Source organism: Meles meles, chromosome 15 (assembly GCF_922984935.1).
Source record: "Meles meles chromosome 15, mMelMel3.1 paternal haplotype, whole genome shotgun sequence".
In the NCBI taxonomy this organism is placed as follows: Eukaryota; Metazoa; Chordata; class Mammalia; order Carnivora; family Mustelidae; genus Meles; species Meles meles.
The window spans coordinates 55853508-55869979 of record NC_060080.1 but is presented as its reverse complement, the minus strand read 5'-3'; the positions used below and the strand labels follow the sequence as shown (position 1 = coordinate 55869979).

Here is a 16472-nt window from a genome sequence, read left to right as displayed (position 1 = left end):
ACTGTAGAGCTTTGCCTAACCGTCCTCCCTCATTTACAAGTGAATGAGGCCCAACATGCCCGCTTCACTCTGGTTCTAGCTCATCTCCAGCTCTAACACACAATGTATCCTTACAGGTTGCTTAAGGCCAGTGTGTGTTCTAACTGGACAGTGTCCAGGCTATCCTGACCAGTGATTCTTGAACATTTTTTTACTGTCACTCCTGCCCATGGTCTCCTAGTCAGTTTCTGGCAAGCAGCTAAGTCCTGGGTTTCTCTACCAGTTATCAGAAATTGTTCAGACTCTAAAATTTATAGCTTGATAGATGTACAGCAGCTTCCTTAGCCAGCCTCAATTTAACCTCTTTGTCAGGTCACACCTACCTGATCAGTCACTGCTGTCTGTTCACGACACAAAACTCACTGCAGAACGAATGCTTATGATTCCTCACTGTGGACCTGAATGTTCACTGAGAACCTGAAGTTTGCTTCCAAACCTACCTATGTCGTTACACTTGTTAATATAATTATGTCATGTAACAAGATATAACAATATCAGACAATATATGAAGGTAGGAAGGATTATATCTATGAAAAATTAAGCTGAGTGCTTTAGAAAGGCTAGATAGAGGTGAACTTTAAAAAAAAAAAAAAGTAGGCTGTTGACAACAGGAGTGCCCAAGACAACTATAAAAGATCAGAAAAAGCTGTAAAAAATGTGGACAGCTTTTTGGCAGTCAGATTGCTTTGCAAGTATCATTAAGTTTTCTCGGAGATACCCCGAACTAGAAATTGTAGAAATGCGTTCTGGATATGGTTTATATAAGAAAGATGCCTTAGAACTCCAAAGAGAATTCAGACAGAAGGAAGTGGCCTCCCTCTTGCATCAACAGACACAAAGTGGATGTGCATGAAGATAAATGTTTAAATTTAGCATCATTTCAAATCATTCACTACCTGAACTAACTTTGGATTAACTAATTAACAAGTGGTTTTATCATATCTGATAAGAGGGCTCTTCCACTACTTTTAAATCTGCCATCTTGGCAGGATCCTAGATAGAACCTTGTGGTCTTCAATTCTGGGTACAGGTTGGGGGGGACGGGGGTGGAGCCCATAGGGATTAACGACCAAAGCAGTGAAAGGTGGTGAAGCTTCTGAAGAGGAAACTATTATAAATCTGGGTAGATCACTTACAAATAATATAGATTTAGAAGGCAACTGGCAAAGATTGGTCAGTGGACATTCAAATACAGCACATTCAAATATGAATGACACATTCAGAATGTCTCACTTGGAGAACGAATGGTGTATGTTGCTCTTAACGGTAGTTAGTATACGCAAACACACAGATTCCTTACAGGCAGTCTATTTCCTCCTACTTCCGCCCACTTCTCTGGGTATTTGCCAACAGAAAATGCAGACGCGTCTGGGCAGGTTATTTGCAAGGTTGTTTTACATCTCCCTTTTATCTGCCTTCGCAGTTGCAGGATTGTTCTCTGGATCGAATTTGCCAGAATCTTCTTACTATCCCCAGCCTTAACTTGGCAGGGTCTCTCCCATTATCCTCCTTTAGTGTGTTCATAAAAATATTTTGAGTCCTTGCAGTAGAAGAATGTAATGCTAGATATGGTTTCAACTGTCCTGCAAAGTCATCACTCTATCGTTTAAGGATATAATTTAATTGACTGGAGGACAGTTCTGTTAAAACCATCTTGGCTTTAAAAAGACTGAATTTGGGTAGAGGGATAGTGTTCAGTTTGCATTATCTGGCTTTTGTCAATTTGTGTCAAACCTTAATGTAATCTTTCCTTTTCAGTGTAAGTAACGTGAAAATTCTCCTTTTCAAAAAAAAAAATAAGAAGTGGACTTCTATTTTTAAATCCAAGAAATGAATATCAAGAAGGAGATTTAGTATCTCCTTAATATCTTAATTACTCATTTGAATTCATGGTTTTAGTTTTCCCTTACTTAAAGGGAATATTTAAGGTATTTTTTGAAAAGTTTTTGATATTTTAAAATATTTTAGCATAGCCTTCTTCAAACATTCTTTATGATTGCGAGGAACAGGGAAAAAGGAGAAATCCTGATTTTATTTATGACACTTTAAGTATCTCATTTCATTGGTAGATTTACTTTTTTAAGGTTCGATAATAATGTCAGTTTATCAGGATACCTGGTTGGCTCAATTAAGCGTCTGCCTTCGGCTCAGGTCATGATCCCGGGGTCCTGGAATTGATTCCTACATCAGGCTCTCTGCTCAGCAGGGAGTCTGCTTCTCCTTCCCATTCTCCCTCTATTCTCTCCCTCTCTCTCTCTCTCTCATGTAAATAAATAAAATCTTAAAAAAAAAAAAATGTCACTTTATGGTCATGACTTCATGACCCGATCCGAAGACAGCAGCTTAATGACTGAGCAACCCAGGAACCCCGTATGATCTGATTTTTATTTTATAGAGATCACTCTGGTTGCTGCATGGAGAAGTGACTACCGGTGAGGAGGGGCGAAGGTGGAGGTCAGCTAGGAGTCTACTGTAGTGGTCCTGGATGAGTTCGAGCTCAGGGAGCCCAGAATTTAGGAAGGGAGACAAACACTACTACCATAGTGCCCAAATAGAGATGTTTGTGCGGTATTGCTTAAAATGGGGAAAAGTCTGAAACAACATGAATATTGATAACAGACAGAGAATTGTTTAAATAAAAATGATAAAATAGCAATGTAACAATGAAAAGGATGCTCATATCCATATCCACTGACATTAGATGTCGTAATTTTTTTTTTTTTTTGAGTGAAAAAAGCAGGTTTGGAAATAAGATGTAGGGTATAATACTATTTATATAAAATTACATATATACCTCTGCATATATACTCATATTCACACATATATATCTGTATAGAGAGAAAGAAAGAAATCTGAGAAGATAGACACCAAAATACTAATAGTGTCTACCTTTGTGTGGTGGGATTTAGTTTATTATTACTATTGCTATTTTAGCCACAAAAAAATGAAAAAATGCAAAGGATTCCAGTTGGGGTACACTTAGCTTCCCTTGTAAAGAAGTGACCATGTGATATAATTCTGGTGATAAGGGAAAATGAAAAATGTTTCAAGGACCAGGAGAATCTGAGGACTTTTTACTTTGATGTCTAGTGACTCAGCAGCCATCATGTAACAGGCTGAAGGGAAAGCCAAGGTCATCCCGGAGAAGCCAGTCCCTAGAGCATCAAGCCTTGAAACCAAGGCAGGCAGCAATCTACCTGCAGCCGAGGAGAGAAAAACTGACCTTTGTTCTCAGTTTGTCAGGTATTCAAGAACTTGCAGTAGAAATATTCCTAACTGGTTAGGAATAAAAACTGAAATCCCCTTTCATCTCTCTAAATATCAGTTCAGCCATTTATAGTGTACAGCTGACTGCTTTTTTTTGTCTAGGCAGAGATTTGCAACATCACGACAATTAATCGTTTTCAGAACATTTTCCTCACCCTTCCTACCCTCAAGAAAACCCCATCACCATCAGCAGTTACTTCTCACTTCCCTCTAGTCCTCCAGCCGTAGGCTAGTGTCTTACTCTTTAACATTTGCTTAGTTTTCTGAAGTTGGACTTAACATAATTCAATAACTTTTTACTAATAACTATTTAGGTAGTTGGTTCATTTGCAGTCTTTTTACCATTAGAAACAATGCTGCAATGAATATCCTTATAAATTTCCTCCTTCACGCCTTATTACAATTGTTTTGCTATTTACATATGTTCCATCTTTAGATTCAGGGCAAGGAATTTATTTTTACCAGGAAATTCAGGTCATGGCCTGCAGAGAGGTGTTTAGTGGACAGGGCCAAACTGAGGACAGAATCCAGCTTGGGCTGTACCTGCCAAGTAAGGTGTATATTCTGACATAGGCTTCATGAGCCCAGGTGCCTTTGAGTAATGGTTCTACCAGAGTGTCATTGTGTTGCAGATGGTCTACCCAGATAGGGCACCTTCTAATTCAACAGAGGCCGAGCACTGGGGGAAAGTAGTTGAAGCTGCTTGAGGGTTTGGGGAAAGCTTGCAGGTGTTGCAGGGGCTTGCAGGGCAGAGTTAGGAATCTGGATTTTATTTTGAGTGTGACAGGAAGCCGTGGAGATTCTTTATCAGGGAAATAGTATGATCTGATTTTTTTTTTTTTTTTTTTTAAGACTTTAGTTACTTATTTGACAGAGAGAGAGAGAGAATACAAGCAGGGGGAGTGGGAGTGGGAGAAGCAGGCTTCCCAATGAGTAGGGAGCCCAACACGGGGCTTGATTCCAGGACCCTGGGATCATGACCCGATCCGAAGACAGCAGCTTAACGACTGAGCAACCCAGGAACCCTGTATGATCTGATTTTTATTTTATAGAGATCACTCTGGTTGCTGCATGGAGAACTGACTACCGGTGAGGAGGGGCGAAGGTGGAGGTCAGTTAGGAGTCTACTGTAGTGGTCCTGGATGAGTTCGAGCTCAGGGAGCCCAGAATTTAGGAAGAGAGACAAATTACATGGAAGTTACTATGATGCAAGCTAAAACATGACGTATGTCATAAGATAAATCTCATAAAAGAGTCACATAAAATGCTACCAAAATCAAAGGTGGAAGAGATTATTTTCAGCCATGGAGAGCAGGAATGGCCTCGTGATTAAGAATTATAGTTTGGTCTCAAAGGATGGGGAGAAAAAAAGTTCCGGAAGTAGAGAAATGAGGAAGTTTGGTAGGTAGTAGAGTCAATCAGGAGAGAACTTCTTGTAATCTATAATATTTACTCTTCACTCTTCGGTGCTAGGCACGAAGCACAGTCGTTTGAAGTGAGAATGGCCCAGCCTTAGACTGGGGATCGAAGTACTGAGAAAGTAGACTGTGACTCTGGCTACTGTTCCAGGCTTTGGGTCCCAGGGTCACCCTCTCCCACAAAGGAGGTATTTCATTAAGTCATGAGAGTGGGTTGAATATATTCACTTCCTAATTCCCAGAATGATCTCACAAGGCAGAAGAGTGGGTTTGGCAAGTTAAAAAAGGAAAAAACAAGCTTACATTGGAGTCATTTGTTCCCCACAACAGCAAACCAAGACTTATCTGCAGTTTCAACAGATCCCAGGAATCTGACCTTTAACATAAATCAAATGTCCTGATCGGCACTAATGAGGTCATCTGCATGATAAAAAAAAACTCTGCTGCCCATGCCCCACCATCAAAAGAAGATGTCCTGGTCTGAAACAATTCTTTTCTTTTTTTCCAGTCCTTTCTTTTCTTTTGATAATAATTTCCTTGCCCACCCTCCTACTTATGAAAACCTTCCCTCTTGTACAACTCTTTGGAGCATCCCTACTTGCTAGATGGGACACTGCCCAATTCATGAATTGCTTAAATAAAGCCAATTAGACCTTCAAATTTAGTGAATTTTTTTTTTTAAAGATTGTATTTATTCATTTGACAGAGAGAGAGATCACAAGTAGGCAGAGAGGCAGGCAGAGAGAGAGGAGGAAGCAGGCTCCCCGCAGAGCAGAGAGCCCGATGCGGGGCTCGATCCCAGGACCCTGAGATCATGACCTGAGCCGAAGGCAGAGGCTTAATCCACTGAGCCACCCAGGCGCCCCGTGAATTTTGTTTTTTCTAATAGGCAGAAGATGTGATTAAGGATCTTGAGAAGAGGAGCTTTCCCTGGACTATCCTGCTGGACCCCGAATGCTGACACATTAGGGGGATGCAGAGAGAGATTGTGGAGATTGACATGCAGAGACAGAGGAGCAGAGCAAGCAATGTTCAGATGGAGGAGAGACTGGGCCACCAGCCCAGGAATGCTGGCAGCCACCAAAATGTGGAAGAGGGGAGGAACAGATTCTCCCTACAACTGCAGAGAAAATAGGGCCCTGCTGACACTTTGATTTCAGTTCAGTCACACTGGTTTCTAATTTCTAGCCTCCAGAACTGTGAGATAATAAATTCACGTTGTAAGCTACCAGGTTTGTGGTGATCTGTTACAACAGCTACAGGAACCTAATACAGTCACATATGTGTGATATGTGAATCCATTATACAGAAAATTTGAGATGCAATGGTTTATTCTGCTGCCCATCTCCAGGAAACATTTGCCTATTTTACAAGGACAGTTTGGAAACCCAATGCCTTAACTCAAATGTGTAACCTTAGTGGGAAGGATTGCAAGGCCATGTCAGGTGAAGGGAAAGATATTTTGAGTTAAGAGCAGGAGGCTAATTTAGTGCCATTACAATGACAACCTTGACAACATTGCCTTTTCCATCTAAAGCCACCAGTGAGCCTTGATAGGTTTGAGGTCCATTGTAAATGTATGACCTTGAACAAGTCGTATGAGGACTCTCTGTCTCAAATAGTCATCTCTAAAATGGAGAGACTCATTCTTACTTTAAAAGTAAGATTTGAGGGCGCCTGGGTGGCTCAGTGGGTTAAGCCGCTGCCTTCAGCTCAGGTCATGATCTCAGGGTCCTGGGATCGAGTCCCGCATCGGGCTCTCTGCTCGGCAGGGAGCCTGCCTCTCTGCCTACTTGTATCTCTCTCTGTCAAATAAATAAAAAAAAATAAAATCTTTAAAAGTAAGATTTGAATATTAAAGAAGATAATATATGTGAATACATAATGCTAATTATAACATGTTATGAATTCAGCAGCATTATTATTATTTTTTGCACATGAGACCTTGAAGTCAAGGATATCAGATGATATCCTGAGTTGGATGCCTGTTACCTCACTAGCTTTCTGCGAGGAAGACACGAGGGCGAAGCAATTGCTACCATTCATGAGGGCAGATCAGGTGAGAAATATTGTGGGAAATAAGTCACTTCATCCTTAGAACAACTCTCAGGGGGAATTATGGCTCCCATTTTACTGGAGAATGATTTTATCTTAGAGGGCTTACACAGGCCTGACACATCGCAGGTACTCAATAAATGGTAGCAGATTCTAAATTTGGTCCCCATTGGGACCAAAATTTCTGACAATTTCCGGCAATTTCTGACCATTCTATACTAGGCTACATGATGCTATTGCTTAAAGCAAATGAAAAAGGACCGTAACTTGCTGGTCTTTGTGTTGCTTTTCTGTAGAGTTCATTTAAAAAATTAAGTACCTGCTTTGACTAAGAGAGTGACAAGGCACAGCTTCCATCACAGGCTGTCCAGGTCCTGAGCTGGGTAAATGAATGGGACCAAGGATCTCGGTATTGCAGCTTCCTGATCGTTGAAGATTCTAGAGAAGAATTATGCCCATCCCAACCACCAGAAACATTCCTCACGCTTCCCTTTGAGTATACAGAGAAAGGGCTGTAGGCGGGTCTTCCCAAAGGCAGCACTTTGTAAACTGATTATCATTTTCAAGAGCTTCCCATCCTCAGCTATCCTTCAGGGCCTCTTGCACTGGTGTCTAGGAGCTGCATCAGTATGTCAGTATATATCCCTTTTACTACTCACCTTCAAAACACACACTCAGTGGGAGTTACACTTCGACCTCACCTCACATCAAATGACCTGTGTGCAGGAGAGAGGCTTGGATTTCCTAGGTTGGGGTTAGGTATGGGTCATCGTCTGGTGCTCAGTGGTTCAGAGGCGATCAGGCAGGTAGATTTTGGCATAACGGATGGCATTGTAGAGGCGCAACACTGAAGGGGCCTTCAGTGCAATGCATTATCCATTTATAAGGAAAAGCATACCACGTTGACACATTTAAAAAATACATTAACTATGTCCTTAATAACAACCCCAAGGAGGAATTCAGATTCTAAAACTAGGGGGACACTAGATACCTGTTTATCTGTAAGAAATAAGGGGGAAGAGAGAGAGAGAGAGAGAACATTTACAAGAGTGAGGGCACATCTAGACCAATAAGGAAAGGCATGTGATATCAGGGGAAGAGCAGCAATATCTAAAAATGATGATACCCCAAGGGATAAACGGTTGCTGTGCTCAAGAGGTCTGATGCATAGCGAGACACTGGGTGTCATCAGGAAAATCCTGGTAGGCTTCACGAAGGTTATGGCATTTCAGTGTTACCTTTGGGAGAAGAGGAGAGTGTTTAGCTAAAGCTGAAGAGAGCATATACCCGATACAGAGACTCTCTATGCAAAAGCAAGACTACCTGCATGCAGGAAAATACAAAGTCTCTCAAGGATTTTTTTCAATCCCATGATTCAGCGGTTAATATACAGATTATTATATTTGGCTAATAATTTAATTCAGGGCTAGGCAGGCAGACAAGGTCATGCCCAAGGGAAAGGCTCTAAAAATTCCTATGTAGAGACACATGTGCATCAGGCAGTCATTGAATAAAGAGGAAATTATTTGTGAGATTAAACCCAGTTTAAAGGCGGAGTCCGTTGGCACAAACCTCACATCAGCGGGCGTATACAACACGAGATCTAACTCAGGCTCCAACCCCGCCCCCACCCCAGCATACAACAACACTGTGCTAATAAAAGAACAGACTCTAGAACCTCAGAAGAGTTGAAGGTGACATTGTCAAAGGCAGTTTCCTGCTGTGGAGACCGAGGTCCAGAAGGGACTCACCCTCACACATACTGTTTATAAATAGCAGAATAGGGATTATGCATTGAGTTCTTGGCTTCAGACAGTGACTCATCTCTCCTGCGTGTACTAAGCAAGGATTTGAACTCATCTCACTGTATTTGAGAAGGGATGGCCTGCAAAGTATCCTTAACCTGGCCTACTTCACTAATAAATAGGTCGATGCCCCAGAGGGATCAGGAAGTGAGGTCTTCTCACTTCCTGCCACAAAAAAACTCTCTCCTCCTGATCTGACCCTACCCTTCTAGTGATTCCTATAGTTATTCCTAAAACCCTCAAGAAATATTGTCTAAAATTCATATTTTAGATCCAGAGGGATAGTAGATTTAAGTCATTAGTGGCCTTTGGTTAGTGGTGAGCCTGTAGCAGGAAACATTAGGGGTCCCCAGAAAAAGAAAGACAAGGCATAGATTTTCTGCCATAAGAAAAGTCACTTTAGTGTGCTTGGGTGGCTCAGTTAAGCGTCTGCCTTCAGCTCAGGTCATGATCCCAGGATCCTGGGACTGAGTCTCACATCGGGCTCCTTGCTTAGCGGGGAGCTTGCTTCTCCCTCTGCCCCTCCCCCTGTTTGTGCTGTCTTTCGCTCTCTCTTTCTCAAATAAATAAATAAAATTTTAAATAAACAAAACAAAAAACAAAGAAAAGACATTGTAGGCCCCCAGCCAATTTGTGATCTATGCCTGACCAGTACTACTTTCTCAAAACATTCTTGAGTTACCTTTGTAGGATCTAAACCCCTTTGAGCACTCAGATACCAAACCAACTAAAGCCAGAGAACTGCTGATGTTGACTCTTGCAGGCCCTGGTGACTCTGACCTGGACCTCAAAATGACTTTCGTCCCTATCCCAATTCCTGAATTCCCTATTGTGCAAGCCCCTTCATGAACATGTCTGCATCCTTAACTTAAATCTTCCCCAGTGTGGTTGTCCAAGGAAATACTGTTTGGAGAAACATCCTGATATATCGGGATATTTCTCCATTAACTTGTTGGAAGTAAAATCTTTCCTTTTCCTATTCTTTGGCTTGAATGTGTCTTTGGGCTCAACACTCGCCAAGAGGCAAACCCAGTTTCAGATAATAAGCCCATCAGATATTTCTGTAGTGATATTTAGCTGGGTAGAATGTAATATATGTAGTAAAAAGAGAACTGGATTTGGGGGCACGTGGATGGCTCAGTGGGTTAAAACCTCTGCCCTTGGTTTGGGTTATGATCTCAGGGTCCTGGGATCGAGCCCCACATCTGGCTCTCTGCTCAGTGGGGAGCTTGCTTCCCCCTCTCTCCGCCCCCCCCCCGCCGCCTACTTGTGATCTCTGTCAAATGAATAAATAAAAATCTTAAAAAAATAAAAGAGAGAAGTGGATTTGAAATTGGATTTTGAACAGCAGAGTCTGTTTTCAAAAATATATTGTAAAACCTTAATCTAATCTAAATTAATCTAATCACATGTATTTATTATAAAGTCCATCAATTAGATCAATGGGGTTGCTTCAAAAAATTATTAATTGGGGGTTGGAAAAGACAGCTGCCAGCTCAGAAAGGCATAATATTTAAATGAGGAATTGTCTGTACAATCTGAAAGGGTCACTGTATAATCAATTCTAGAAAACTGGGATCAAAAAATCAGTGAGAGGAGAAGGAAGTTGAGGGAAATTGGAAGGGGAGGTGAACCATGAGAGACTATGGACTCCGAAAAAGAACCTGAGGGTTTTGAAGGGGCAGGGGGTGGGAGGTTGGGGGAACCAGGTGGTGGGTAATAGGGAGGGCATGTATTGCATGGAGCACTGGGTGTGGTGCAAAAACAATAAATACTGTTACGCTGAAAAAAAAATAAATAAAAATATATATAAGAAAAAAAAATCAGTAGTTAGTCTGGTGTCTAACTAGTTGCATGCGCCAAACAATGTTCATATGATCTTCTACTGGGGAGGGAGAAGACAGTATTAAAACTTCAACTATTCATAGTTAATCTCATCTTTTAAAACACAAATTTTTGTATCTATGTTATATATAACTTATTTATGTATGTAATTTATAAGTAATTTTAAGGGTATTGAGGGATTGCTTGAATTTTTTATTGAGAGGGTGTATGGAGCATGGATAGAGATAATGTGAGGCCCTCTCCATGGCAGAGAGAGACCTGGAACTGGTTAGCTGTCCCTTCTTATTCTGCGTAATTGAATTTAACATTGACGTCAAGTTAGAAGGGAAATCTTCTGGGCCAGTGCCAAAAAAAATTTTAGAGGTCAGGGAGGACTAGTTTCTATTCTAGGGTGACTGACAGTCCTAGTGTGCCTGGGATTGTCCTGGTTCTAACACTGACAGCGACATGTCCCAGGACACCCCCTCTAATGCCTTCTCATCCAGATTTACTGCTTGGAAACTGTGATCTGTGGGTGAATTACCTATCTTGTTAACCCCAAATTTCTTCATCTATGAGGAAGAGATAACAGGAGCACCTGTCACATGGTTCTTTTGAACACTGAATGAGATCATCCTCATTGACCAATTCAGAGAAGCAGGGGAAGGCAGGACAGGGGACAGCGGAGAGAGCTTGTTGGCGGGGGATGCTGGATCAGCACCTTTACCAGCTTCTGTTCAACCATTCTCAGGGTGTCAGAACCCCAATTCCTCCCTTGATTCTCAGTGTTTGTTGATTAGTTGAGATTGACTGTACTCCTACTCTTGAATTTTCACATCACCTAGGATTGACAGGTAGGGAACACTTCTCCCAAGAGCTTCTCACTTTCAGGAAGCCCTGCTCACTGCCTTGTCCTGCTGTGTCCTTGAGCGAGGCCACAGAGGAAACTATGCTATTCCTCTGACCTTCCTGACATTGACCCAAGCTTTCCATACTTGTAAGAAGCCAAAGGAGTAGACATTTTCTTTCTTTTCTTCTTCCTTCCTTCCTCCCCTTCCTTCTTTCCCTCCTTTCTCTCCTTCCTTCCCCTTCCTTTACCTCCTCCTCTCCCTTACCCCTTCCTCTCCTCCTCCCCCTTATTCCCCCCAGGCCTTTGGTATCAGAACCGTGGGACTGGAATTCTGCTGCATCCAGTGTGAGAGTCACGTGACTTTGAACAGCTTTACTTAAACTTTCTGACTTTTTCTTTCCTCATTCATAATGGGGAGAAGAAAGAATACTATATTCATAGAGTTATTAAAAGGATTAAATAAATTAGGTGACTCAAATAAAGCACAGCACTGGGCTTGCAAACTTTTTTTTTTTCCCCCAGCAAGATAGAGCCCACTGCTTTATTCAGAGTATTTGTACATTCCAGCAAGTTCGGAGGGTGGAAGGGAAGGAACCACGAGAGCCACAAATGCCTGGGGGAGCCGTACTACAAACCGTTGTTCACTGTTCGGGGTAAAGAAAAACAAAAAACCTTTATAATCAACATCCCACCCGTAAGTACACGTGGGAGAGAAAAAACGTGATTGTTCTGAATTGCGCATTTGTGTCTCTGCGTTTCCTGTGCACAGTCCATGGGTACCACTGCCGTCGGCCGGCAGAGCACCTGAAAGTAAAAACGAGTATCAGGAAGGAGAAAGTATTAACAAAAGGAAGCTGGAAAAGGTGGCTTCGGGAGGGTGTGCGCGCGGGGCGCCAGGCCAGCCGGGTCAGTAGAAGCAGACCAGGTGCAGGAAGGCTCGGCCGCTCTTCTCCTCCAACTCCTGAAGCAGCTCGTCGATCTCGTTCTCCAAGTCCTCCGTGTGCCGAATACACTGGCACAGCTCGCAGATGAGGAACGCCCCCAGGGTGGCCTCTTCGTGGCTGTCCTGGATGTCCACGTTGAGGACGTGCACCGGCTCTCTGGAATTCAGATCTTCCGTACCTGATCGTACGCTCTCTCTTCACACGTGAGGATCAGATGGAACAGGTCTCTGCCGTTCTGGAACCTTTCTGGCCACGGCTTGATCCTCCGATTTCTGTCCAACATACGTAAGATGCCATTCTGCGCGTAGAGTTCTTTGTCCTTCCTGAGGAGATCATGGTACATCTAATCATATGTAGTTCTGAAATCACAAACATTTGGCTGGTCGGGTGCTGGTCCTGGGAGCTTCACGTGCGTTCCTGTTCCGAAAGACCAGACGTTGAATCTCCGTTTGCTGAGGATGTTGCGCGCCTCCATGCTCCGGTTCCGGTTGCTCGAGCGCACCACCGCCACCTGCAGCGACCGCGACGCAACCGCTCCGGGACGCCACCCAGCCGCGGCCCTTCCGCGCGAGCCTTTTTTTTTTTTTTTTTTTTTTAGAAATAAGGTACAAATATGGAAAAACCTAAGATCTTCTTGATAAGGCTCTGAGTCAAAACAATAGGATTAAAACACTTTCTTTCTATGTAAACAAACATATAACAAAATACACAGACCACTTTCTGAAATATGTTAAAAACACTCCTGTATATTTAATTTTCTTTATTAATCTTTAGTCCTTTATTAATTTCCTTTATTATTATTAAATTTATTATTCCTTTATTATTAAAATTATTCCTTTATTAATTTCCTTATTAATCCTAGAAAGGAGACTAGGCAGAATACGGGAAGAAAAGAGCCTGAACTATCAAAGGACGGGTGTCTGTGTCCTGGGCCCCCTCCACACTGGACAATAACTGAGGTCTCACGTACTGCACATACTGCAGAACACTGAGAAATACCCTCCCCAAACGCCCTCTGCAGTGCAGTGCAAACGCGGTCTGCAACACTTTCAGCTGCTGGGTTAAGGAGAAACGTGGCTAGGAAAGATTTTATAAGTAGTTGTTCAACACTTTCTTGCTCTCCTTGACTTTTGTGCCAATTTGGAAACGGGAAACACTGGGATACGCATGCTGACCTGGAGGCTATAAAACACATCCTCCCAAAGATTGGCAGGAGATGCAAAAACACTGGAAAAGGCTCAGTGAAACTTGAGGGATTTATGGTCGCGTTAGCCCCATCCAAATACAACTTAGGCACTTAGGAGGTTAAGGATTTTATGGAAGAGAGTTCAGATCAAAAATTCATTCTTTAGGTCCACGGGCTATGTGGACTTATGATTTCCTTGGATTTAGATGGAATCAGGCTAGAAAACATTAAAAGACAAACTCTGGAATGTGAAAATTGCCTGATATGAAGTTTCCTAGAGGTAGAGAGTGAGTTGCAACCTTACCTTTCAGTGATGTTTACACCACAATGTGAGCAACTGGCCCTCCATGTTGAAAAAAAAAAATGGGGCTCATTCTCTCTCTTCTCTGAAGTGGAGTCCATAACGGGATGGGGTAGGGATAAATGAAGAAAACAATGGAGTGAAAAGAGGTGAAGGGGAGGGAGGGGAAGAAGAGGGAAGGAGAGAAGGGAGCTTGGCAAGAAAAGTGGAGTAGGAAAAATAGTGATTTCAGGTTGATGGTTTTGGATTTTCAAGTGTACAAACTAGCCACTGCTTTTAGCTTCCATCGGCATCCCAGGGAAATATATAAATAGTCTTAATCCTGAAATAACTATTGCACAGGGAGCAAGCATCAGACACTTAAGATCTGTGAACATAAAAGATGGCTAACATGGGTGGCAAACACAACACGGGACTTACACAGGCTGAATTTGTGTACCAATCTGCGAGCTTTATGGGATGTAAGCACTTCCTTCAATTGTGTTCCTCTACTGAGGATGCCTTACGCATGAGTCAAGGTTACAAGCTTCCATTTAATTTTCAGGGTGAAATAACTCAAGCTCTTTGATTACCTAATGTTATATATTCTTTGATGTCCATCAGCTACTTTCTAACACACCAAGCACCAAAAATTTGGCTCAGTTTAGGTATTAACAGTAAAATAAAACAGCCCTTCCTTTAAAGTCAACATCCTCATGGGGATGACTAAAGTGTAAAACAAAATAAGGATTTGGTTAATTGTGCTTTTGAGTCTCATACACAGTGGACACTATACTTTGGAGTCTTTTCAGCTCTGCCAGAACAATGTTCTTCCATAGAATACTTTACAATCAGAGTTTTCTTTTATGTGGCCCACTTACTTATGATATTCATTTGTGGTATAAAATAAATACAGAAAATAAAGTCCATAGTATCCTATTCCTCTCTTTTTGGGATTTCTACCCAAGAACCTCCCTCCAACATCTTTTCTTTTCTTTTCTTTTTAAAAAAGATTTTATTTATTTATTTAACAGAGAGAGAGAGAGAGATCACAAGTAGGCAGAGAGGCAGGAAGCAGGCTCCCTGCTGAGCAGAGAGCCTGATGCAGGGGTCTATCCCAGGACCCTGAGAACATGACCTGAGCTGAAGGCAGAGGCTTAACCCATTGAGTCACCCAGGCACCCTAACATCTTCTTTTCACAGAAGCATCCAAACTCATTTCTATCTCTGCCAACAGATTTGACCAGACATAATATATAGAACTATTTAAAAGTCAGCCTATATGTTAATTAATTGAATTTAAATAAGAATAAATAAATAAATAATTTTTTAAAGTCAGCCTACTCAAATAATAAATAAATAAAAATGTACTTGGTATCTACGTGACAAATAGTACAAAGATTTAAATGTTCTATCTGCATTGTAGAGAACTGTTCAAAATAGGGGTCGATATTCAACCTTTGACATAAAAAAATTTAAACATTCCACTGTTATTAAGCAATGGAATCTTAAAACAACTTAGTGAGAGGTAATAGCTCTCGGATAAAATGTTAAATCCTTAGCCTGACGTTCCAGGTGATCACCATCTTTGTGCTACCGTATGCCTCTCTCTACTATGAACAGTCCTTCAACATGCACATATTGCCTGCTCCAGATTTACACAGGGTTCCTGTTTCCCAAACTCATATTGAGCACTCCTCCCTTTGCCCATGTTCTCAGGCTTATTATATTCATTTGCCATGACCTTCTGCTTCTTTCCCTTCCTTCAAAAGTTCGCTCTTCCAGAGACAGTGCCAGTTTCACTTCCAACGTCTCCGAACAATTCCTTCCCTCCTAGCTAGCATATTTCTCATCAGTATGGTTCATTTGGAAAAAGAAAAAAAAAATAAAGGAAGCATTTACCTTCTTGACACATCTTTCTAAATGTTAGTTCTGCACGTAGTGATGTCTATTCTCACCAACCCTGTTTTAAGTGTTTCAGGATTGGGAAGCATGTTCCTCACTGAGTTCAAATGAACTGACTAGCTGTGTCTACTACGAGATGTCCTTGTAAGATCTGGAGCATACTCTGTCATGGACTTACAGTCCATCCATAGGGATGGAAATACTCGTTTTTGGCAGTCCATAAAACTATAACTCACTAGACAGTAAGTGTGATCAATTATGAAAAATAGACCTTGAAACTCTCTTTCTACTAAACAAGCAGGTTACAGACTATGAATTCTTAAAGAATTTTTCTAAACCAATAAAGAATTTTTTTTAAACCAATAAAATCTTCCTGGGAGGACATAAAATCCACCATCATTTCTAAACTTAAAGCTTATTAATAAGCCTCCCATTAGAACTATACAAGTAAGTTTTCTATCTCCTATTGCACTAAGCATTTAAACCAAAGATACTGCAATTACTAGCTTGTCTTTGTAAAAGCAGAAAACTAATAATAATTTAGCTTTGGGTGTTTCTTTGAAGGATCCAAGACTGGCTTACCATGTGTCATTCTAACTAGTACAGATTACTTTTGTTGACTAGCATTTTTGTTTATTTTCTAAGTTTGTGGGTTGGTTTGTGGATCCACAAGAAAGGGGATTTAAAAATAAGCCATGACCAGCCTGGATAGGAAGAGACTACATGAGCCCATGCTGGTACAAGTCTTTTCTCATTCCTTTTCCAACCCAGCATTCCCTCCACTCCTCTAACTCCATGGATTTCCGTTAGTTTCTTTATTCTGCAAGGGCACTTGATGCTCGTCACTTTCCAAGTTAGGAGACCTGGTCTTGGCCACGAGGTCTCAATATATCATCAGG

The 16472-nt window shown here is 41.6% G+C and overlaps 1 pseudogene; it reads right to left on the bottom strand.

Annotated features, from left to right (window-relative positions):
- Positions 1-12165: 12165 nt before the first annotated feature.
- LOC123925675 lies at positions 12166-15583 on the bottom strand (annotated as a pseudogene).
- Between the last annotated feature and the right edge of the window lie 889 nt (positions 15584-16472).